Source organism: Kogia breviceps, chromosome 10 (genome assembly GCF_026419965.1).
Source record: "Kogia breviceps isolate mKogBre1 chromosome 10, mKogBre1 haplotype 1, whole genome shotgun sequence".
In the NCBI taxonomy this organism is placed as follows: Eukaryota; Metazoa; Chordata; class Mammalia; order Artiodactyla; family Physeteridae; genus Kogia; species Kogia breviceps.
Genome location: NC_081319.1, coordinates 75,975,181 through 76,000,620, shown reverse-complemented (window position 1 = coordinate 76,000,620; position 25,440 = coordinate 75,975,181). Strand labels below are relative to the sequence as shown.

General features: G+C 41.3%; 1 protein-coding gene and 1 pseudogene across 1 annotated transcript in view; both read right to left on the bottom strand.

Moving 5' to 3' along the window:
- The window catches only part of BICRAL (BICRA like chromatin remodeling complex associated protein), an 82,862-nt gene extending 57,733 nt beyond the window's left edge, over window positions 1-25,129 (bottom strand). The window contains exon 1 of the mRNA XM_059075645.2: window positions 25,018-25,129. The gene's annotated coding sequence lies outside the window, so the exon portion shown is untranslated. The remainder of the gene's footprint in view (window positions 1-25,017) is intronic.
- On the bottom strand, window positions 17,315-24,360 carry LOC136792012 (uncharacterized; annotated as a pseudogene).
- Window positions 25,130-25,440: the final 311 nt, after the last annotated feature.

Sequence of the window (25,440 nt, the reverse complement as noted above, 5' to 3'; positions counted from 1 at the left end):
AGATTTCCCAGTTTCTACAAAAATTTTAAAGAAGCTGAATTAATCTCACTCTTCTAAACTCCGTGTAAGAAACATAAACTTCTATCTAGTGTGAAATCTTTTACAAACTTTAAGAAATGCCATGTGAACTGGAATTTTAATTGATAGTTTTTTCTATCAAAAGACCATAAGATACAGAGTTTGAGTTGAGGAAGAGGAAAAAGTTCTGGGGAAAAACGGTGGTGATGGTTATACAACAATGTGAATGTACTTAATGCCACAGAACTGTACTTAAAATGGCTAAAGGGCTTCCCTAGTGGCGCAATGGTTGAGAATCTGCCCACCAATGCAGGGTACATGGGTTCGAGCCCTGGTCCAAGAAGATCCCACAGACCACAGAGCAACTAAACCTGTGTGCCACAACTACTGAATCTGCGCTCTAGAGCCCACGAGCCACAATTACTGAGCCCGCATACCACAACTACTGAGCCAGTGTGCCACAACCACTGAAGCCCGCACATCTAGAGCCCACGCTCCACAACAAGAGAAGCCACCACAATGAGAAGCCCACGCACCGCAACGAAGAGTAGCCCCTGCTCACCACAACTAGAGAAAATCCTTGCACAAAAACGAGGACCCAACACAGCTAAAAATTTTAAATAAACAAATAAGTAAAATGGCTAAAATGGTAAATTTTATGTTATGTATATTTTACCACAAAAAAAGAATAAAGCATCCCTGAATATTCCTACTTTAAAAATACCCAAAAGGGTTTATTTGAAAATAACTAGCAGTACATCTATGATTTAAAATCTTAAAAAATTGCAGAGGAAGGAACACTCCCAAACTCATTCTATGAGGCCACCATCACCCTGATACCAAAATCAGACAAAGATACTACAAAAAAAGAAAATTACAGACCAATATCACTGATGAATATAAATGCAAAAATCCTCAACAAAATACTAGCAAACAGAATCCAACAACACATTAAAAGGATCATACACCATGATCAAGTGGGATTTATCCCAGGGATGCAAGGATTCTTCAATATACGCAAATCAATCAATGTGATACTCCATAATAACAAATTGAAGAATAAAAACCATATGATCATCTCAATAGATGCAGAAAAAGCTTTTGACAAAATTCAACACCCATTTATGATAAAAACTCTCCAGAAAGTGGGCACAGAGGGAAGCTACCTCAACATAATAAAGGCCATATATGACAAACCCACAGCAAACATCATTCTCAATGGTGAAAAACTGAAAGCATTTCCTCTAAGATCAGGAACAAGACAAGGATGTCCACTCTCACCACTATTATTCAACATAGTTTTGGAAGTCCTAGACACGGCAATCAGAGAAGAAAATGAAATAAAAGGAATACAAATTGGAAAAGAACAAGTAAAACTGTCACCGTTCGCAGATGACATGATACTATACATAGAGAATCCTAAAAATGCCAACAGAAAACTACTAGAGCTAATCAATGAATTTGGTAAAGCTGAAGGATACAAAATTAATGCACAGAAATCTCTTGCATTCCCATACACTAATGATGAAAAATCTGAAAGAGAAATTATGGAAACACTCCCATTTACCATTGCAACAAAGAATAAAATACCTAGGAATAAACCTACCTAGGGAGACAAAAGACCTGTATGCAGAAAACTGTAAGACACTGATGAAAGAAATTAAAGATGATACCGACAGATGGAGAGATATACCATGTTCTTGGATTGGAAGAATCAATATTGTGAAAATGACTATACTACCCCAAAGCAATCTACAGATTCAATGCAATCCCTATCAAATTACCAGTGGCATTTTTACAGAGCTAGAACAAATCATCTTAAAATTTGTATGGAGACACAAAAGACCCCAAATAGCCAAAGCAGTCTTGAGGGAAAGAAACGGAGCTGGAGGAATCAGACTCCCTGACTTCAGACTATACTACAAAGCTACAGTAATCAAGACTATGGTACTGGCACAAAAACAGAAACATAGATCAATGGAGCAAGATAGAAAGCCCAGAGATAAACCCATGCACCTATGGTCAACTAATCTATGACAAAGGAGGCAACAATATACAATGCAGAAAAGACAGTCTCTTCAATAAGTGGTGCTGGGAAAACTGGACAGCTACATGTAAAAGAATGAAATTAGAACACTCCCTAACACCATACACAAAAATAAACTCAGAGTGGATTCGAGACCTAAATGTAAGACCGGACACTATAAAACTCTTAGAGGAAAACATAGGAGGAACACTCTTTGACATAAATCACAGCAAGATCTTTTTTGATCCACCTCCTAGAGTAATGGAAATAAAAACAAAAATAAACAAATGGGACCTAATGAAACTTCAAAGCTTTTGCACAGCAAAGGAAACCATAAACAAGACAAAAAGACAACCCTCAGAATGGGAGAAAATATTTCCAAACGAATCAATGGACAAAGGATTAATCTCCAAAATATATAAACAGCTCATGCAACTCAATATTAAAGAAACAAACAACCCAATCCCAAAATGGGCAGAAGACCTAAATAGACATTTCTCCAAAGAAATGTCTTTGGAGACAGATGGCCACAGATGGCCAAGAAGCACATGAAAAGCTGCTCAACGTCACTAATTATTAGAGAAATGCAAATCAAAACTACAATGAGATATCACCTCACACCAGTTAGAATGGGCATCATCAGAAAATCTACAAACAACAAAAGCTAGGGAGGGTGTGGAGAAAAGGGAACCCTCTTGCGCTGTTGGTGGGAATATAAATTGATACAGCCACTATGGAGAACAGTATGGAGGTTCCTTAAAAAACTAAAAATAGAATTACCATATGACCCAGCAATCCCACTACTGGGCATATACCCAGAGAAAACCATAATTCAAAAAGACACAATGCACCCCAATGTTCATTGTGGCACTATTTACAATAGCCAGGTCATGGAAGCAACCTAATGTCCACCAACAGACGAATGGATGGATAAAGAAGATGTGGTACATATATACAATGGAATATTACTCAGTCATAAAAAAGAGTGAAATTGAGTCATTTGTTGAGACATGGATGGATCTAGAGACTGTCATACAGAGTGAAGTAAGTAAGAAAGAGAAAAACAAATATCATATATTAACGCATGTATGTGGAACCTAGAAAAATGGTACAGATGAACCGGTTTGCAGGGCAGAAGTTGAGACACAGATGTAGAGAACAAACGTATGGACACCAAGTGGGGGAAACCACAGTGGGGCGGGGATGGTGGTGTGCTGAATTGGGCGATTGGGACTGACATGTATACACTGATGTGTATAAAATTGATGACTAATAAGAACCTGCAGTATAAACAAACAAACAAACAAACAACTAATACTAAACTTTCTTTGGGTTATTTGTATGGAAATATGTTAATATAAATGTTTCAGACATTATATGAAATTTCTAAAAATCTTATATGTTCTTGTATAACGTTATAAGTCATAATTCTAGTTATTACTTTAAAATGTATAACTCAGAAATAACTAAATTTCTTTGTCAATTGCATTATTATGAACTTTCATCAAATCTTTAACTGTGGTCATTTTTAAGTCTTTTGTCATTTACAGACAGTTCTGGGTGTACTCTGATGCTTTTGCAAAAATGTTCCTATAAAAGGGTTTCATCTTCAAGGAATTCATGGAAAGGACTCTGACAAGTACAGTTTTCTGGTAACTGACTGTACTGCTGAACTGAATGAATAAGCATTTTCAGAACTCTAATGGAAAACTGATGAATTCATAAAAGTGCTAAAAAAAGATCAAGATGAACAAAGAAATTAATTACATGGGACTGAGTGAACTGATGAGGATGATTATAATTTTTGTGACTTTCTGTTTGAATAAAAAAAAAAATCGCCCCCCACCCCAAAAATCTTTCTATTTCTGGAAAAGTATTCTCTCCCTCAAGCTGGCAGCTTCAGGACACATGCTCACTGAGGGAAAATGAGGGACCTATGGCACATCAGTTAAAATTAACCCCAGCAAACAGTGGGGTGAAAGAAGCTGAGGCAGATCACCACACAACTACCAACAGGCACAGATGTAGGAAGAAATCATCCCACAAAGGAAGGAGGAGGGTTCTTAACCCTGTTGTGCCTTCTGTCTATCTGGTGAGGCTTATGGAACCCTTCTCAGGGTAATATTTCCAAGATGCAAAGTATATGGAAGATTTTTAAAAATACAGTTATAAAAATATTTTAAAATTGTAATATAGTTATATATGTGGTTCTTCATCAATGCACTAATATACTAGATGTAGTGGTGAGTCTAGTAACTACTATCATTTAGGAGATAGTAATCTTTCAAGATACCTGCAAATGTAATGTGATAAACAATATTTCTACTGGTAACATTTCCCAGGCACTGTTAATACTACTGTGGTTGGTGGCCTTCACTCATAGATTTAGGAAATAATAAATTTCAATTGGAGTCTAGTGAAAGTAACATGCAATTTTTTTCGTATCCAAGTTCACGGGCCTCCCTCTCCCCAGTTCTCCCCAATTCTAACCACGGATCCTTTAGGGGTCAGTCCACGGAGCCCTTGTACTATTGGGGTCCAGGACAGTTGTTCAACATGTGAAACAAATAAACTCAATCCAGTAACAAATAACAAAGGGATTCTGAACATCTGAATATAATTCACAATATATTTTTAAACTTGCTAAGCGCACAATGGCCATTTCTACACACTGTTTGGATGTACTTTTTTGCAATGCAAAGATGCTGAAGGTGCTGCCAGATGCTCAGGATGGTAGCAGCAAGCTGTCAATTTCAACAGTGCAGAAAGTATACTCTTCACTATCACCAAAGTTATCAAAGAATGCCCTGAGGGAGGAAGGTGATGTATAACCCACTTTTCTGCAAGCTTAGTAGAGGGCAACAGAAATGCATTTTACAATTTAAAAAATCTGACACTGCAGTGGAAAAAGCCATCAACATTCTCCACCTTGGACCAGAGTGAGATACAAAGGCAAGTTTCATCTGATAAACATGCAACAGTCCTTTCTGGAAAGCTTAGTCAAAATTCACATCTTTATTCTCCCAAATGTCCACTGTAGAAAATAGCCACATAATCATTTACTTTTCTAGTTTTTACATGAATGCTTGGAATTGAATAGACGTGTAAATTAACACCTTTTTCTATACTGACTTCTGGGCTATCCTGCTATAGATTATTGAACCTTCATATAAGAGTCAAGTAACTTAGAAACAGCCTCTGGTGATCTAAGAATAAACCACTACGCTTGGTTTTTAAAGCCAGCTCAGTGTAATTAAAAAAAAATTTTTTTGACTTAAAACCACATCATTCTGAAGTGGCAGTCACATGTGCTAGAAGCAAGTGGTGTTGGGAAACTGCGTAACTGGTTTTGAACGCAGTCCCATCTTCTGAGAGATTTGTGCCACAACACAACCCTTTTCCTTAGGAAAGAGGTGAAGACTTTTCATTTAGGTTGACCCTCTTCTATCACTTCTGGGTCATTTAAAATAGGATAGACCCATAGCTCTATTACCACCATTATTCAGTACCGTTCTTTTGGACAAATTAGAATAAATTTTTCTTGCTTCATTATGTCTTCATAGTCTTGCCTTTAGAACACCTTATTTACCTCTCTAAATATTTAAGTTCTTTGGTTTGGCTTCACTTAGTAAAATTATTTTTCTATTATTTAACTTTTATTCTTTTAACTTAAACTTCTAATGAAAGCTTGCAAATTTTGTTAATGATTCTCATATTAATATCATAATTTTTCTTTAACAAATTACATTAAAATAGCATGATATATTAAGCAGAACTGTAATTTATCATACTAATGATAATGAGGGCTTGATTCAATGATCATTTATTTATTAAAATAAGCCCGTGATGGAAGGGCAGGGTAGAGGATTAAAGAACACACAAAAAGCCCCACACAAGTGTATAATATGTCCCAGCTCTCAAGTAGCTGATAATCTTGTTGGAAAGGCAAGACACCTACATCTGAAATAATCTTCCAAACTGTAGTAAGCATTATCAATGTGCATGAAAATAAACATATACTAGCATGGATATTTACAGTAACATTAAGCCCTTTTTACAATTCATGATTATTGCTATTATTACTATTAACTTACAAAATATAAATTAAATTAATATTAATTATTAATATACCAAAGGCATATGATATGATAAAAACTGTAGTAGCAGCTAACGCTCATTCAGTGCCTTCCCTCTGCCACACACTTTACACAGTCCTAATCCTTCTAACACATTCCTGCCAGGTATGTATTATTATCCCTATTTTTAGAGAGAATGTAAGACACTTGCCCAACATTGCAATTTGTAAGCAGCAAGACAGAAGTTTGAATTCAAATCTCTAATTCCCAAGCCTATGCTTCTCATCTCTGTGGGTGGAAACAGGATTTTTGGAAGGTCTGATTTCTGTAAATGTTTCCCATGCCAAAAACACAGCAGTTGAGAATCTTAAAACACTTTCTCCCACAGCAAAAAACCTCATTATTCCATCAATTACAATTCTAAAACTTTAAATCAACTTATTATAAGGTATTTTTGCTGAGAAAAGTGAAGCACATTATTGTAAATCTATCACTCTAAAAAGTAGGGAGGGATTTCCCTGGTGGTCCAGTGGGTAAGATTCCGGCTCCCAATGCGGGGGCCCGGGGTTCGATCCCTAGTTGGGGAACACATGCATGCCGCAACTAAGAGCCCGCATGCCGCAACTAAGAGTCCACATGCCGCAACTAAGAAGTCCGCATAATGCAACGAAGATCCAGCGTGCCACAGCTAAGACCCAGCACGGCCAAAATAAATAAATAAAATAAAATAAGTAAATAATTATATTTTAAAAGTAGGGAGAAATATAAGGAGAAATACATTGGCACTGGCTTCGAGAAAAGGAGCTGTGGGAACATCGTAGCTGAGAGCAGCGTTTTTTAGTCTTTTCCATGTAAGACTTCAGGGAAAGGAGTCCTTTAAACAAAAAAGTCTGGCAGAGGTTCCATAATGAAATAACTTTGGGAAACGTTACATACCACATACCCGTCTCAGTAATTCATGATATAGATCAGACCTCCTGCTTTTTATTTACTTATTTTTAAAGGTCTTCTCTTTCTTTCTTTTATTTATTTATTTATTTATTTTTTTGCGGTATGCGGGTCTCTCACTGTTGTGGCCTCTCCTGTTGCGGAGCATAGGCTCCGGACGCGCAGGCTCAGCGGCCATGGCTCACGGGCCCAGCCGCTCTGCGGCATGTGGGATCTTCCCGGACCGGGACATGAACCCGTGTCCCCTGCATCGGCAGGTGGACTCTCAACCACTGCGCCACCAGGGAAGCCCTATCTTTTCATTTTTGATGTTTAGTGTTAGAAATACATGTAACATCTACAGTGTTTTGTATTATATAAGACAATATTGGGCTTCCCTGGTGGCGCAGTGGTTAAGAATCCACCTGCCGATGCAAGGGACACGGGTTCGACCCCTGGTCCGGGAAGATCCCACATGCCGCGGAGCAGCTAAGCCTGTGCACCACAACTTCTGAGCCTGTGCTCTAGAGCCCACAAGCCACAACTACTGAAGCTCGCATGCCTAGAGCCCATGCTCCACAACAAGAAGCCTGCGCGCCATAACGAAGAGTAGCCCCCACTCGCTGCAACTAGAGAAAGCCCGCACACAGCAACAAAGACCGAACTCGGCCAAATAAACAAACTAATTAATTAATTAATTAATTTTTAAAAAATCGACAATGTTGATGTAGGTACTGACAAGACAATTCATCTTGTAAACAGACGTCATAAACTTAATGGTATGGATATATGCAGTATAGTACTCTAAATAATGTATTTTCTCTTCTGTATGATTTTCCTTTTTTTTGGCCTCGGTGCATGGCATGCAGGATCTTAGGTACCTGATCAGGGATTGAACCCGAGCCCTCTGCAGTGGAAGTACGGAGTCCTAACCACTGGACCACCAGAGAAGTCCCCTGTGTATGATTTTCCTAAAAACATTTTCTTTTTTCTTGCTTACTTTTTTCATAAGAATTCAGTATATAATAAGTATAACATACCAAATATATGTTAATTGACTGTATGTTATCAGTGAGGCTCTCTCTGTTCAGCAGTAGGCTATTATTTAAGTTTTGGGGGGATAAAAAGTTATATGTGGATTTTGGCTCCTAATCCTCACGTTGTTCAAGGGTCAACTGCGTTTTATTTTGTCCAGAATACCCAAAAAATATTTTGGACAAAATTTAAAACAATTTATTTAGTATTTATTTAATCATTTCAACATGTAATTAATATAAAATTAATGAGATATTTTACATCCTTTTTCTCATACAAAGGCTTCAAAATCTGGTGTGGACTTTATACTTGGAGTACATCACAATTGGTGCATGTCAGGCACTAATAGCCATATGTGGTTAGTGTCCCCCATATTGGACAGTTCCCATCTAGAGACTTTTATAGAACTTAGTTTAGGAAAAACACTGGCCTAGAGGCTCATTTTCCCCTTGTCAGCCTTTACGGACAGCCACAAGGTGGAAATCTTTAAGATTTAAGAACAGTTAAAGAGGTATGAATAATATTTACCCTAATTATTTACATATGGTTTCCAAGAGGTTTTGTTTGTGGGATTTTTTTTTATGAAGGGGGGGATGAAGGGAAGGGAGTTGCCATAACCCTTGTTTTCACCAGATTATAACCCCCTACACACACACACACACACACACACACACACACACACACACACACACACACAGATATAATTTGGAAAAGCAAAAAAGTTGAATATTAAGTATCAGTTCCAGGGCTTCCCTGGTGGCGCAGTGGTTGAGAATCCGCCTGCCGATGCAGGGGTCACGGGTTCGTGCCCTGGTCCGGGAAGATCCCACATGCCGCGGAGCAACTAAGCCCGTGAGCCATGGCCGCTAGGCCTGCGCGTCCGGAGCCTGTGCTCCGCAACGGGAGAGGCCACAGCAGTGAGAGGCCCGCATACCGCAAAAAAAAAAAAAAAAAAAAAAAAAAAAAAAAAAAAGTATCAGTTCCAAAGATAACCCTAGTCTAACCACTGGACTGAAATAATCCTAATCTTCTAAGAAGCAAAGTTAATTTTACATGCTTCTTACATATTTAAAGACTTTAATATATATTTCTAAAAATAAGTTTCTTCTATAGCACAGGGAACTCTATTCAATATCCTGTGATAAAGAATATGAAAAAGAATATATATATGTATAACTGAATCACTCTGCTGTACAGCAGAAATTAATATTGTAAATCAACTATACTTGAATAAAAATAAATTTTAAAAATAAGTGATTTCTTCATGTTTGTGTAAAATGATCTTAAATACATGAGAAAAAAATCCAAGAGTAAATTATTTGAGGAAAAAGCAAACAATTTGCTAAAAAGAAACTAAAACTGATGCTGAGAGCTCCTGAACCAGGTACTCCCACATAAGCCTCACAGCTGACAAACAGACCCACTTTTACAAAACAGTGAACTTGCTGTAGGCTCTCAATCACCTGGGAGCTTGTTAAAAATCCAAATTCTCGGGCTTCCCTGGTGGCGCAGTGGTTGAGAGTCCGCCCGCTGATGCAGGGGACACGGGTTCGTGTCCTGGTCCGGGAAGATCCCACATGCCGCGGAGCGGCTGGGCCCGTGAGCCATGGCCGCTGAGCCTGTGCTCCGCAACGGGAGAGGCCACAACAGTGAGAGGCCCGTGTACCACATTAAAAAAAAAAAAAAAAAAAATCCAAATTCTCAGGCCCATCCCAGACCTATTGGACCAGGAACTCAGGAGGTGTTAAACAAGCCATCCAGGTTTTCCTGATGCACAGTCATGTTTGAGAACCACTACATCAACACAGAACTAGTATTTAAACCCAATCTGTCTAACTCCAAAAGCTATATATTTTTTGGAAGTTTTTTGGGGCCTTTTTTGGAGAGGGGGCTGAGAATTTGTGTATGTGTGGTAAAATACACATAACATAAAATTCACCATCTTAACCATTTTTAACTGTACAGTTCAGTGGTATTAAGTACCTTTACACTGTTGTGCAACCATCACCACCATCCGTCTCCAGAAGTCTTTTCATCTTGCAAAACTGAAACTCTGTACCCATTATATGCTAACGCTCCCTTTCCCCTCCCCCCAGCGCTTGGCAACCACCATTCTATTTTCTGTCCCTATGAGTTTGACTACTGTAGGTAACTCATATAAGTGGAACCCAGTTTCACCCAACACCCTCAACAGCAGAAAGTTTGGAAAGTACAGAAATGCATAAAGAAGAAAATGCAGATCACTTATGATTCCACTGCGTAGCAGTAACTGCTGTGGACTGAATTGTGTCCCCCACAAAACTCATGTTGAAACCCTAAGCTCTAATGTGACTGGATTTAGAGACAGGGTCTCTAGGAAATAATTAAGGTTAGATGAGTTCACAAGGGTAGAGCCCTAATCCAACAAGGCTGGAGCTCTTATAAGAAGAGGAAGAGAGTCCAGAGCTCCTGTGAGGACAGCAAGAAGGTGGCAATCTGCAAACCAGGAAGAGGGCCTCCCCCAGCAAGCGAATTGCCTGGCACCCCAATCTTGGACTGCCCAGCCTCCAGAACTGTGAGAAAATAAGTTTCTGCTGTTTAAGCCACACAGTCTATGGTACAGTTGACCCTTGAACAACTCAAGGGTTGGAGCTCTGACCATCTGTGCAGTCGAAAATCCGCATATAACCTTATGGTCAGTTCTCTACGTAGGCAGCTACTCTGCATCTGCAGACTCAATCAACTGCGGATCATGAGTCAACTGTAGTAGTATTCCGTGAAAAAAAAAATCCGTGCATAAGTGGACCCATGCAGTTCAAACCCATGTTGTTCAAGGGTCATCTGTATTCTGTTATGGCAGCCCGAGCTAATACTTTGGAACATATTTTTTCAATCTTTTTCTTTAGTATATTTTTATTTTTTGAAGTATGTTTTATATTTAAACAAAATCAAAGCCCATATGCCTTTTTTCACTTTCCCAGCATTTTCTAAACCTCCATTCTGCAGCCCAGTGTTCAGCAGGACACTGATTTTTGGAAAGTGGGTTTTTAAGTGACATCAGGTTTCTACTGCTAAATTTCTGAGTCTTTTCTATACTAAACTGAGAATGTCAAGATGGGAATTTGTTATATTTGATCTCTCTAACTGCTGTTAGAGAACCCCTGCTGTTCTGATAAAAGTATACCACTGGACAACTAACAGGAATTTCAAGGGGCATTGCCTAGTCTTGGAAGGCAATACTGACTGACAGAAATAATTCACTTAAGACAAAAAGTCAATTTCATTTTGTAAAGGAGCCATTCACTCATTCATTCACTATTAGCAGACTAGTCTAATTAAACACTGCTTTAACATTTTTTATAACAATAATTTTAAAAAGTAGTGATAGTTAAGCTCCAAATTAGTGAGGTACTGTTAACTCTTTGTATGCATGGTCTCACTTAATCCTGGCAAACTTCCTCTGCAAGGTAAATCCTCAATCCAGAGAAACTAAGGCACATGACCCCAGAGAGGTTACATAATTTACTGGAGACAGCACAGAAAGGAAAAGAGCCAGGATTGGAACACGGATCTGTTTGGTTCCAAGGCTATTATTAACTACAATTCTTCTTTTTCTCTTAGTCAAATAACTGTCTTGCTTGAAAAACTTTATGATTTTTTTGTACATAAAGAAAAATTCAAATACTTTGGCCTTGCACTGAGTGCATTTCACAAACTGTTATCCCAGTGTCCCATCCCAGCCTTCCTTTTCTCTCTCCTCTTTGAGAAACTTCTCACTTCATCCAAAGAAGATTCCCCACTGTCTTTCCCCTCTTATATACTTCTCACTTAATTTATTTCTTTCCCACCTAAATTCCTCTGCTTTGCCATCTTCTTCCGGTCAACAAATTCCTTAGGTTCCCGTTCAAATTTCTTTCTTTTTTTTTTGGCGGTACGCGGGCCTCTCACTGTTGTGGCCTCTCGTGTTGCGGAGCACAGGCTCCAGACGCGCAGGCTCAGCGGCCATGGCTCACGGGCCCAGCCGCTCCGCGGCATGTGGGATCTTCCCGGACCGGGGCACGAACCCGTGTCCCCTGCATCGGCAGGCGGACTCTCGACCAGTGCGCCACCAGAGAAGCCCCAAATTTCATTTTTTATATGTAACCTGTCACTGCTCATTCTCTCACGCCCCACATCCCATCCATCAAGAAATCCCATCGGCTATACCTTCAAAACAGATCCAGAATCCAACCACACACCACCTCCACTGCTACCTCCCTAGTCCGAGCCGTCATCACCTATCATCTGGCCTCTCTGCTCTCCCTCTTTTACCCTCTGCATCTATTCTCACCCCAACCTCCTGAGCAATGCCTTTAAAATATAAATCAAAACCCTCCAATGAATCCCCATTTTTCTCATTGTAAAAACCAAACTCTTTTTCTATGTTCAACTGTGAATAACCACTGAGTAAACAACGGCCCCCACCCCCACCCCCAAACCTCTCTGACTTCTTTCTGATTCTAGCCCTTTCTGACTTCCCAGGCCGAGAACTCACCAGGCATGCTCATGCCTCAGGCCCCTTGCACTGGCTGCTCTCTGCCTGGAATGTCATTCCTTAAGATAAGGCTCACTCCTTACTTCTTTCAACTCTCTGCCCCGAGGATCATGACCTACCAGTGACCACCTTCCCATCCCCCCAGCATTCCACATCTTCCTTGTCTTGCTTTATATATCTCCCTATAACTTACAAGTTTACTTAGGTATGCTGTCTGTATTCTCATGAGAGTCCTGCTCATTGAGGTATCTTGGAGCCTAGAATGGCACCTGGCACATATTAGGTACTCAATAATATTTGCTGAATGAGTGAATGGATGGACGCACTCACACACTTCTGTCAAAGGCTCTCTCCTTTGCTCTCATTTGGCACTTAACATGCTGCTGTGTACTTTTCTGCATGTACCTATTATCCACCCAGCTAGATCACATGTTCCTGTACCCTCCAAGTGCACTGTACAAAATCAGCATTTAATAAATATTTGATGATGAATTATCAGTGCAGGGGCTTTTTCTTTCCAAATAGTTACAGTAATAACTTTTCAAAACATGATCTTCCATTTAGAAAAAAAAACATTCTGGAAAGGAAGAAAAAAACGAGAATATTTTTATTTATTTATTTATTTTTGGCTGTGCCACATGGCTTATGGGATTTTAGTTCCCCAAACAGGGATTGAACCCAGGCCCTCGGCAGTGAGAGCACCGAGTCCTAACCTATGGACTGCCAGAAAATTCCCAGAATATTTTTAACTTTAAATTAATCTTAAAAGGGTGGAAAATATTTTAAAGGTATATACATACAATGCATATACACATACCAAATCCATGTCATACTCTGAAAATAAATTATTTGCTTTGTGACTTTCATGTATATTATATCCTGAAGACATACTTGAGAGTCAAGCTCAAGGTAAGATCTGGATAGTAAGGTAATTTGGAACATAGAACATATTTTAAATAATGAGTTGAGAATTTATGTAATGTATGACAAAAAATAAAAGGTTAATGTCAAATAGGTTTTATGTCACATTTTTTGATGCAATATCAGTTTTAGTTGGGGAGCATCTAATTGTAATGAAAATGTGTTCTATAAAACAATTTAAGTTTACATGTATGTATAGAACTAAAGAATTCACTTACATTACTTTAACATATCTCTCTATATTGTTCATTTTGTACTGCATATCCAATGTGCTTTTTTTTTTTCTCGGTACGCGGGCCTCTCACTGTTGTAGCTTCTCCCGTTGCAGAGCACAGGCTCCGGACGCGCAGGCTCAGCGGCCATGGCCCACGGGCCTAGCCACTCCGCGGCATGTGGGATCTTCCCGGACCGGGGCACGAACCCGTGTCCCCTGCATTGGCAGGCGGACTGTCAACCACTGCGCCACCAGGGAAGCCCCAATGTGCATATTTTTGAAAAACAGTTTAGACAACTTTTTAACATTAGATGCAGATCTTTTCACTCATCTTGACTGTAGCACATGCACTATTCTCTTTGTATTGGTGGGGAAGACATGTAAACAGACCCCTGCAAGACTTACGGTGATTTCTTAATTGATTATCTCATTTAACCTTAGAACCTCAACATGACAGTGCAAATGAAAAAAGAATGTACAGTAATAATTTGGTACTCATAAAATATATTAAAAAGATAAGGAAATCTTCTCTGGTATGCACAGGTTTTCACATGGCACAATGTCCATTTTACATTTCTAGGTAAGTTAAGACCCTCCCCACTCCTCTTTTTCAAACACAGTTCCCCAAATTTCATTTTTCTATGATTATTCTCTTTGGACATTTACTTTCAGATTGTTTTACGTATGTAATATATGCTGTAACAGAAAATAATTCTAAGTATACATGTGACATAAAAATCAGACTAATGAAGAGAAACAAGTAAAATAGTTTTTAAAATTTGGGAAAAAAACACCCCAACAAACCTAGAAGAGCAAAGGATTAGGGCAGTAGCTGGAGGGAGAAGTGAGCTCAAAAAAAAGAAATCAGTTATTGTTTACCTTGTAAATTAGACCAGTAAAGTGAAAAAAAATACCTAAATAAATAAGCAAACAAGTGATTCTTGAGGTATATGGATAGAGGTAGCTACAAACATCTCTAGGTGTAAATCTGCATCTTTTAAGTGTGATCACACCTAGAGATAAGGGGCTGGACTCTCATGATCTTTCCAATCCTGATTCTTACAGATCTGGAGAATCAGAATACAAATAGTTCAGTTTATTCTTACTTCCTATTCCTAAATATATTTCTTTACACTTCTAGGAAGTATCACAGTTAAAAAATCTAAATGTAGCAGCATTCATTTTTATTTTAAATCCTAGGAGAAATACTTCCAAGTTTAAACCACACAATCGAAAACTTTTACTCTCAGTAATCAGGAGAAAAAAAACTGATTTTTTTTTTTTTTTTTTTGAGGATAATAGTCTCTACACATGGAAGGAGTTACTTCTAAATCTGAAGACATTTCTCCACATTAAAAACAAAAATCTATTATTCTACTTCCCAGGTTAAGTCCAGTTTAAAAAACTAAACTTTGCTCTAGAAAACTTTGACAGTAATTTAAATTTTGTATGTAATACCTTTGTTTGCCAAACACAGATATAAAGATTTTAAATTTAATCTCTCAATATGGCATCCAGGTTTCTCCAGCTCTACTACTTATTGAGAAATGACTACTGAAAAGAATTATAAACTACCTTAAGTTATTTTATATTCCTAAAGCTTTCATGTATATTAGACTAAAACTAAACATTCAACAACTATGGCATTTTTTTTTTTAATTCAGGGGAAATGCTTAGGGCTTTAAAAATTATTGCTAAAAATCAACTGATGGTGGTGGCCCTAACACTGTAAAATATTATTCTAAGGAGAGGTGAATACCAACTCTATGATAAAAACCAAGAAATCAGATAAATAAACTGATTATCTTTTTGTGTGTGTGTGTGCGGTACGCGGGCCTCTCACTGTTGTGGACTCTCCCGTTGTGGAGCACAGGCTCTGGATGCGCAGGCTCAGTGGCCATGGCTCACGGGCCTAGCTGCTCCGCGGCATGTGGGATCTTCCCGGATCGGGGCACGAACCCGTGTCCCCTGCATCGGCAGGCGGACTCTCAACCATTGCACCACCAGGGAAGCCCCTGATTATCTTTTTTAAAAAATTACAATAAAAATCTGAAATCACTGCAAGCAACTGTTAAAGATGAGTGATTTTAATACATACTAAAGCAGTCTTAACACTCCTTAGTTATGTTCGAAATATTTAGTCTACACAACAAATTTTGAACGTCTCTCCCATACAACATTTACCACAAGATTTTGAAATTCTTCATCTCCCCAAATTAGGCTTACCACTAGTAAGTAGTGAGAGGGCTGGTTCTCACTGGGAAAGAAGGAAAATTCAGGTTAGCTCTGGCAGCGTTGCATGAAGAACTCATGCACTACCTCAGGACTGTTCAGGAACCAACTTAACGATCAAGAGCTGTAGGTCAGCCCCAGTGAACTAAAAAATCCACAGTAAGAATGTTTCATCATCTTTTATTACTGTTGTCCATCAGGGCTCAGCTTTCTCATAGGGTCAAAAAGAAAAGGAAAAAAATCCTTGTGACATGTTATTTTACTGGCCTTATATTCAACCTACAGTATGGCCTCTTTAAAAGAATGTTTCTTTAAAGCGAATCACACTTTGTATGTTTTAAATCCAAATCTGTACTTTGATTACACTGACAACATTCCAAGCAAGGGAACAACTTGAGCTGTACCATATCACGTTTAATTCAGGTTCTAAGTGTTCTTTTTTCCAATTGGGATTTTTGCTAAGTGAAAGATATGATTCATAATCCCTGATTGCTCCCAAGTATAGAGCTTGGGAGCAATACTATGCATGTTTGACTCACCATACTATGCAAATAAAAAACTGAATTACCTGCAGGAGCAGAGTAACTGCTCTGACCTAAAATTTGACTATCGACATAAGATTCTGGGTTTTGTGATCACTTTTATCAGTAAAACACTATTAAAAAAAAAACAAAAAAAACCCCCACTACTTTTCCCTATTCCTCCTACTGAAACAAAGATCATCCAATTTTAATTTTAAAACCTCAAAATGTTTAACTAGTAGGCAGTCATTTGTAGATAAAATCTTATACATGGGCTTAATACCAATGGCAAAATGTATGATGCATGGACATGCAGTATATATTCAAATCCCAGCTCTGCCGCTTAGTAATGTAACCTTGGGCAAGTTATTTATCATTTCTAAACCTCAGTTTCATTATCTATAAAACGGAGACAAACCTACCTACAGGGTGTTGTCAGAATTTAATAATACTAAAACCCGTCAGGGCCCGAAATAATGTTAAGGTTTAACAATATTCTTTCTCCTTTCCCCCATTTTCTTTCTTGTGAAAATGTTACAGTCACAGGTTGGGACACCTGTGACACATGTTTAATTTCTGACGCTACAAGGAAGCACCCTGGATTTTAGTTTAACTGAAATAAGCCTTTCCCAGAAAGGCAATACCATTCATACCTCATTCCCTCACATTTAGGATTTTTATTTCAGGTAATATGAATGTTCAATGTGTTTGCAAGATAAGCCAAAGAACCCACAAAAACAGAAAATGTTCAATTTTCCAACTTTATTAAAAAGAAATTTATACTTAAATAACAACTATATAAATTAAAAGTTGATTAGGATTACAGGGAAGGGGAACCTGGGTTTCAGATCTGGTACCGTGAGGTCTCAGGATCTTTTCCTGAGTGGAAGCACATATGAGGTAAGGGAGAAAAAAGATCAAGTTGCCTCCCCCCAAGACCTCTTTCTACCACGTTCCCATACTGGGTATGTTGCCAGCCCTGAGCACTTGCGAACTGCACTACACGTGGGCAAGCCACCCCAGCAGAGGCGCCTCCTGGGCCCATCTCCATTCAGCGAGGGACCACTTACAAGGTTTCCCTTTTAGGGCTTTCCTTTAAAGTCCACACCTCCTTCCTTCTCTGTCAGCTCTCCCACTTCACATTCATTTAACCCCCACCCCCACCCCCGCCCTGCTTTCTGCCAGCCCCCTCACCCACTGTATTTTCTACTTCTACCCTAGAACATTACTGATCACGAGAGAACCATGCCATGCAGATGGAACTGGTATGTTGCTTAATTCATGTTGCCTCAGTGCAGCTAAGTACCATTCCTTTCATCCACCTTCCCCACATCTGACACATTCCACAAATTTACTCCCCTCAAACTCTTTTGCCTCTGCCCGTGACAAATGACCTTGCTATCTTCTCAGGAAAGACCACAGACCTCTATTTTGAATCCTATCATCTACCCTGCTCTCCTCTTCTCTAATTTTACTTTACTGTTACTTATTCTGTAGGCCATATGGGGAACAGAGGAACCTTATGAAAAGATGAATGACAGCAGTCTGAGGAAAGAAGAGAGAAAGGGAGGTTAGGGAGAGTGCTATGAAGTTCCACTTGGTATTATCTGAATTTTTAAAAAAAATGATTTTCCCTTATTTTTCTCCCTTTAATCTGATTTTTCTCTTACCCACAGAGATCACAATGTACTATAAGGCCTTGCTGATTTCTACCTACCTCAAAAAATGTTTTTTTCTTTGGTTCCCATCATTCTACTCTACCTAGGTTATCTAAGTATTTAGCCAGAAAATGTCTACTAAGTGCCCATCTTGTTTTAAATGCTATATGCTAAAGGCTTAGAATAAGTGCGTGAACAGGGAAACATAAGATTTCATGGTCCCACTCCAGAACCTCTGTGTCTACAGGTGACTGTTATGCCTACTCAAGTTTGGGACCATGATAAGAGAGGATACCATCTCTTTAGCCTCAATAATTTGAGATCTGCTTTCTAAACCTTTCTTCCATAGAAAATATAGTACTTTGAAAATAGTCCAAGGCAGTGTGCAAGTTAACATCTGTACCTGCCACAAACCTTTAAATGTTAATTCTTTTTCTTTCTTTCTTTTTTCTGGCCATGCCATGTGGCTTGTGGGATGTTAGTTCCCCAACCAGGGACTGAACCCGGGCCCTCCTCAGCGAGAGCGCAGAGTCCTACACTGCTCTGCCAGGGAACTCCCGAATGCATTTTTTTAAATTGTGGTAAAACATACTTAAGATTCACCATTTAAGTGTACAGTTCATGAGCTTTAAGTACATTCACATTGTTGTACAACTGTTGTCACTATCCAGCTCCAGAACTTTTTCATCATCCCCGGCTGAAATTTTCTACCCAATAAGTCACTTTTTATTAACCAAAACTGATTTTCATGGTTAAATTCTTTGGCCCCCAACCCCATTATCCTCTCTTGCTCCTACCCAGGTAACATCCCAAGGTTCCTCACTAATCACACCCTTGCAACCACCCTCAATTCCCTAGCTCCTCTCTTCCTATCACACCTGGGGGGCCAAACTCCAATCTTGGTTGAACTGATCACCTGGCTGCTTTTGCTTCCCTTGTTATAGCTGAACATTGGTGGCAGAAAACCACACAACTAACTGGGTCTATTGGTTTCACCTTAAATTCAGACCTACCCCCCACCTCCAGCCACATCCAGGCATTCAATAATGCCCAGCCACCCTATCTGGTGTCTCAGTGAGTTCACTTCCTGCTGTCCAAGGTGAGGTGTCCTCATCTCAAACCATCCACACCCTTTCCTCCTTTACTTTAAGTTGCTGGCCCTGCCTCAGACTTCACTGAGAAAACAGAAGCCACCAGAACAGAAAGCCCTATATTCTATCTCCAGTTCCTAAACTTACTTGCACTTGTGCCAATTTTTTGCCTTCTCTCCTGCTACACTGCAAGTCATCTTGCTCCCACCAAAGGCAAAGCCTCTTCTTGTGTTTTGAATTCCTTTTCTCCTTCTGAAAAATTTTGCTCCTTTGGCAGGAATTCCCTGGTGGTCCAGTGGTTAGGACTCGGCGTTTACACTGCTGGGGCCTGGGTTCAACCCCTGGTTGGGCAACTAAGATCCCACAAGCCGCGCAGCGAGGCCAACAAATAAATAAAGAATTTTGCTCCTTTGGTAGTCTTATTTCTCTTCTGCATTAGTCTCTCCCTATTAGATATTCTTGCTAGCCTACTTGAAAATGATCTTCTATTTCCCATCATTTTTAAAAATGCGCTTCCTTGATCACACCTCTCTGTCCAACCACTGCTGCGCAGCTTTACGGGAAAACTTCCCCAACAAGCAGTTTACATTCACTTCACTCCCATTCTCTCAATGCATTCCAACCTGGCTTCCATCCTCTTGTGCCACTGAAACTACTTGTCAAGAGAGCCAAATCCAAGTGGAATTTCTCTATCCTCACTGTTTAACTTCTCAACAGTATTTGGCAGAGCAGACCAGTCCTTCTTTTCCTGAAAGGGATAATTCATTCTCCTGCTTTAATGCTGAACCTTCTCGGTCTACTTTACCCAAGCTTTACACACTGGAACTTTCAGGGCTTGATCTTAAGTCTTCCATGATCACAAATGACCTCAACCAGTTCCATGACATACTATCTCTATGACAGTGACTCCCAAAATTTATGTCCACTCCACTGAGCTCAACTTGAATATTCACTGCCTACTTGACGTTCCACTTGGATGTCTCACAAGTTTTTCAAAAACCTAAAAGGTTCCACATAGAACCCACCCTTCACACCTCTCCCTCTCCTAGTCTTCTCTACAAGCAATTGGCACCACCAGCCACCAAAGCTTGGGCCAAGAATCTGAAGGCATCCTTGATTCCTCCTTCTCTCCCTCCACAGCCAACCCAAGAAGAAAATACTGATTCAACCTCCAAAATATATCTGAAACCCACCATCTACTCTGTGCCATCTCCACTGCCACTGTATGTGTCTAAGATACTATCAGCCTTGAGCTGACCATTGCAATAGTAGCCCCCTAACTGCCCTCTCTGCTTCCTCTCTTGCTCCACAGAGCAGCCAGTGACATTTAAAAACAAAAACATATCAGTGTCCTAATTAAAGTCCTACAATAGCTTCTCATTTTCATTAAAATCTCAAAACTCCCACAAGCTCTAATATAAGAAGAGGCCCTGCACTCTTTCTCTCTAGGTCACTGCATTCTCCTCCTGCTTTTCTCTGTTCTAACATCCACACCCCTCAGCCTAAAGGTCTTTGCACTTGTTCCCAGGCCAAGAATGTCTCCCCAGCTTTTCACATGGCTAGCACAAGCTCATGTGTCAAGTCTCAGCTCAAATGTCACCTTTTCAAAAGGGACACTCCTTGACTCTTACTAGCTAAAATAGTCATTCCCTACAACACTCTTTTAGACCCACCAGCTTATTAACTTCTTATAAATTTTCTTAATCTGTAATTATCTTGTTTGTGTTTACTTATTTCCTGTTTTTCCCACTATATTATAAAGTCCATGAGGGCAGAGATCTTGTCTGTCTTGAATTTCAGTAAAGGCTACTTTAAAATAAAGAAGCTACTCTTTCCCTCTGAGCAGGTTTATTTTAGATTTCCCCTCCTTTCAAGCTTTATTGGATTTTAGTCAAAGAAAATAATTACTCTGGCATTTACCATGAACAACAAGGGGAGAAAAACCACATGACACAAATACTAGGACTCCATCCAGTCACTAGTCTAGACTGGACACAGACTGCACTCAGGTATCCAATAGTTGCCCCTTATAAAACTTAACCAAATGTAGAAGGACAGAGGAACGTGGATATACACAAAGATAATTTTGATATCTGCATCAAATATCAAAGTTTTCAACCATTCCCTCTAGCAATCACTAAACACTTTAAAGAAAGGAAATCTTAGAATTTTAGAATAAAGAAAGAAAAGCACAAAATGACTAAAATACGTGGTCCTTGCTCCAGAGAAGTTAATGATTTCCTCACTGACTCGGTCCTCATTTTGGTCTGGTTGGCTATTCATTACCTGCTTGCTCTGGATGTTTCTTCCTGACCTTCTGTCTTTAATGCATACTCTGTTCTTATCAAGCCTCATGTTTAGAATGACTTCCCCATCCTACTTCCCACAACCCAAAAAATACCTTCCCAATTCAAAATCAGAAAGAACCCTTCTTTTCAAGGATTTATCTCTGGGTTTTTATTTCAGGATATCTCCTACCCTATTCCTAAATTCTGTATCAACCCCAGATTCAATTCTATCAATATTTTTGTTGCATAGCTGTCTTGACTAAACTAGATGGTCCGGTTAGACCTAGAAGCCAGTATGTTATGTAACTTACAGGAGAATGAAATTATATACTTTTAAATATGTACTAAGATTTTAAAGGCTTGCGACTTAAGCTTTCTTTCTGTAAGAAAATCATTTCAACAATTTGATAAATGGCAGAGAAGAAAAATAAAAATAATGTGAGCAATAAAACTGCTGAAACTCAAAATGATATAGACCTCGTCTCATGTTACAATTCAAGAGAGCCAGCAGCACAGTGCATAGGGTAGTACAGTGATGTTCTGAAAGTGTATCTGTGTCACAATGGAATCACCTGGAGAGCTTTGGAATAACACAGAATCCTACATATTTGGATTCAGGGGATACTGGATGAGCCAGAATTTCAAAATTGGAGGGAGTTAGGGGCATCGAGAAGTTGAAAGTAGGAATCTTAAAACTGAGACTGCCTAACACATTAGACCTTTTGAAAAAATCCCAACTCTCCCTAACAAATGGATGTTACAAAGTTGTATTTTAAAACATCTCCCCAGTTAATTCTGATGCTCAGATTTGGAAACCACAGACACCGAGCCAGGAACATGGCTTTTGGGATCCACTGTCAATTCTACCACTTAAAACTTCGAGACCTTGAACAATTCGAATATCTTGGCAAACATTATTAGTTCCTTCCCTGGTAAATATATACAGTTCCTGGCATACAACAGTGTTCAACGCAGGGTAGGTGTTAAAGGGCCTGAAACATCCACTATAGTATTTGTAAACTCAAGCACACACCTAATGGTGCCACAATGTTACTTTTATCCACCAGAAATTAACTATTTACTTTCCATCTCGGTGGACTCCTAGAGAGATCAGAGCTTTATCGACGTTTTTCCTCCTCCCAATAACCTTTTCAGTAACAATTGAAAACAAAGTTAAAACCCACACACACCTTGATAAACAGCTACTACAGCACAGATAAATACTTATATGAAAGCTTCTAAGGAAACACTTTAATGAGTGGGGGAACTGAGAAGTCTTACACTGATCAGAAAGAGATGAACCAAAACACAGTGTTTTGTTTGTTTTGTTTTTAGAAAGGAAAAGGGAAAGTCTCCGGGGTGTTTCAAGGCGAGTTCAATTTTTCAGATCAGAGTTCTAAGAAACTATCGTAATTTACTACCATTTGGAATAGGGGATATGAAAGCCAAAAAGAAGTTTCAAATCACTGGAACCCATCACCTTCCCACAATTTGACAACTAGAGGAAAGTCTCTCCAGGGTTGTGAAAACACAACCAACTAAAAACACTAACGTAGGGGACCTATACAGAACCACGCTACTGGAAGGCAGGCAGACACTGTCCTCGACTCTTTTTTCTGCAATTTTGTAACCTGGTTCGACTTTACTCTCAAAATGAAGTGGAAGAGGATGAACGAAAAGCGTCCATGGCCTGCCCGAAGCCGGGCCAGGGAAAGCAAAGCCGTCCAGGTCCAAGCTGTAAGAAGACGACGGGAAGCCCTCACCTCCAATTTTGACTGGGGCGGGGGCGGAGGGGGCTGCGGGTTCAGGGAGGGAACCCCTCGGCTGCCAAGGCCCGACCCTCAGCCCACTTCCTTCCTCAACGCAAGTGGTAAAAGGAACAAGATGCCGCCGGCCCCAGCCCCTTCCCGCTCCGAGCTGGCGGCCTCGCCTTTCGGGTCTGGGGGCACTGGGAAGGACCAGGCTACTCGGCCCCGGACACAAGTACAGATTTCGGCCCCCGGAGCGTAGCCCCCACGCCCCGGAACGCCCGGCGCTGGGGCCGGCAAACTGTCCCCGAAGGGCGCCGCCCGCGCCGCCAGGTAAGATGGCGCCCGCGGAGCAACTGCGCCACCAGCCCTGGCGACGGGCCAGGCCCAGCGCCATCTTAGCGCCTTCCAGCTGCCACCCCCCCACCCCGCCCCGCACAACCCCCGCAAGATCCTGCGTCCGGGACGATCCGGGGGCGCGAACCGCGTCGAGCCCGCGCACTCTCGACCAAAAGAGTGCCACCGAGCCTCTCGTCTCTTCGGACCAGCCGCGCAGGCCCCGCAGGAGGCGCCTGGCTGGGCCGAGGGTCCTCCGCGCGGCACAAGGACTCGTCCCGGCCAGGCCGCGGGTTGTCTGCGGTGCTTCGGGCCCAGGCAGTGAGGCGACGGGGAAGGGCCAGTCCTGCCGGCAGGTGCGCGCCGAGAACCGGGCCAGACCGGGCACCGGGCCGGGTAGGCCGGCCGGCCCCGAGCTCTCCCAGCCGCGGCCGCCCGCACAAGCGGCGGGAAGGAGGAAGCCAAGATGAAAAATAAACCCCGTGTAGCTGCCGCCGCCTCCCTCCCACCCGCTCCCCTCCCCCTCTCGAGACGCGGGGTCCATTTTGCCGAGAAGAAAGAAAATGCGATTCACACCCAAGAGCTTCCGAGAGAGAGAAGAAACGAGGGGGGGAAAACCGAGGGGAGGAGATTGGAAAAGCTTATTTTTCTTCCTCGCTCGCCGTCACTCCTGGCCCTCCCTGCCCCTGCTCGCGGCCCCGCCGCGCAGTCCTCCCCTCGCCGAGCCCCGCTCCCTCCTTCCCGGCTCCCGGCGGCTCCGGGGGGGGGGGGGGGGGCGGAAAACACACTCGCACTCGCTCACACAACTAATTTTAAACCGGCTCAATCAATGAGTCATTAAACGGCTTCCCTCCCCTCTCCTCCCCACCACCAACAGCCACGCCATCCCCCTTCCCAGGCTCTCCCTCTCCCCGCTCCAGAAATTTGCATCCGCGGAAAAGAAAAAAAAAAAAAAAAAAAAAAAAAGGCGCCGGAGCCCCCACCCCGCCTAGACGCCCCCAGCCCGGCCCCGCCGCCCCCTGCCCGCTCGCGCCCCCGCCCGAGACACTGAACTTGGTCTTCCCGGGGCCCGGGCATCGCTGGGAAAGGCATAAACACTCGATTCCCCTTTTCTCCGTGTCCATTAAACATCCACCCACCACCACCATCACCCACCCACAAACCCACCCCCCCCAAAAAAAAACACAGCCTTAGCCAATAGCTCTCTGGGCTGAAACCTAATATCCTGGTTTTGGCAACTCGGTGTTTAATTTGCTCCTCTTTCTTTTCTGTCTGGAGATATATCTCCAGCCCCCCCCCCTCGCTTTTCCCCTCCCCGAAGGAAAGAGGCAGAGGAAGGAGGTTGTGTGTGTTTTTTTTTTTCTCCTTGAAATTTTTATCACAAAATTATAATACACTCAAAGGGAAACTCACCGTCATGAAAAAGCAGTGCCTTGTCAACGGGGTTTCTGCGCCATCGCACCAGGGGCGGCGGCGGCGGCGGCGGCGGGCGCGGGGCGCGGGGCGCGGGCGCGGGAGCTCCCGGCCGAGCGGCGCCGGCCACACGCGCTCCGCTCTCTCTCTTGCTCACCCCCGCGCCGGGCGGCGGGCGCCCGCTCCCCGCGCCCGCCCGGCCTTCATGCTCTGCGCCCGGGCAAACCGCTCGCCTGCTCGTCTACCTCCAAACTTCGGTTCTCGCCTAGCAAAAAATGTGAAGATTAGGATTTTTTCAATTAATTTTTTTTTTTTTTTTTTTTTTTTTTTTTTTTAGAAAATCAAGCTCTAAAGCTGATAATTCCTGTTTCCTTTGGGATTCTTTTTAACTTCAAGAAATGCAGTGGTTTATTCAAGAAACAG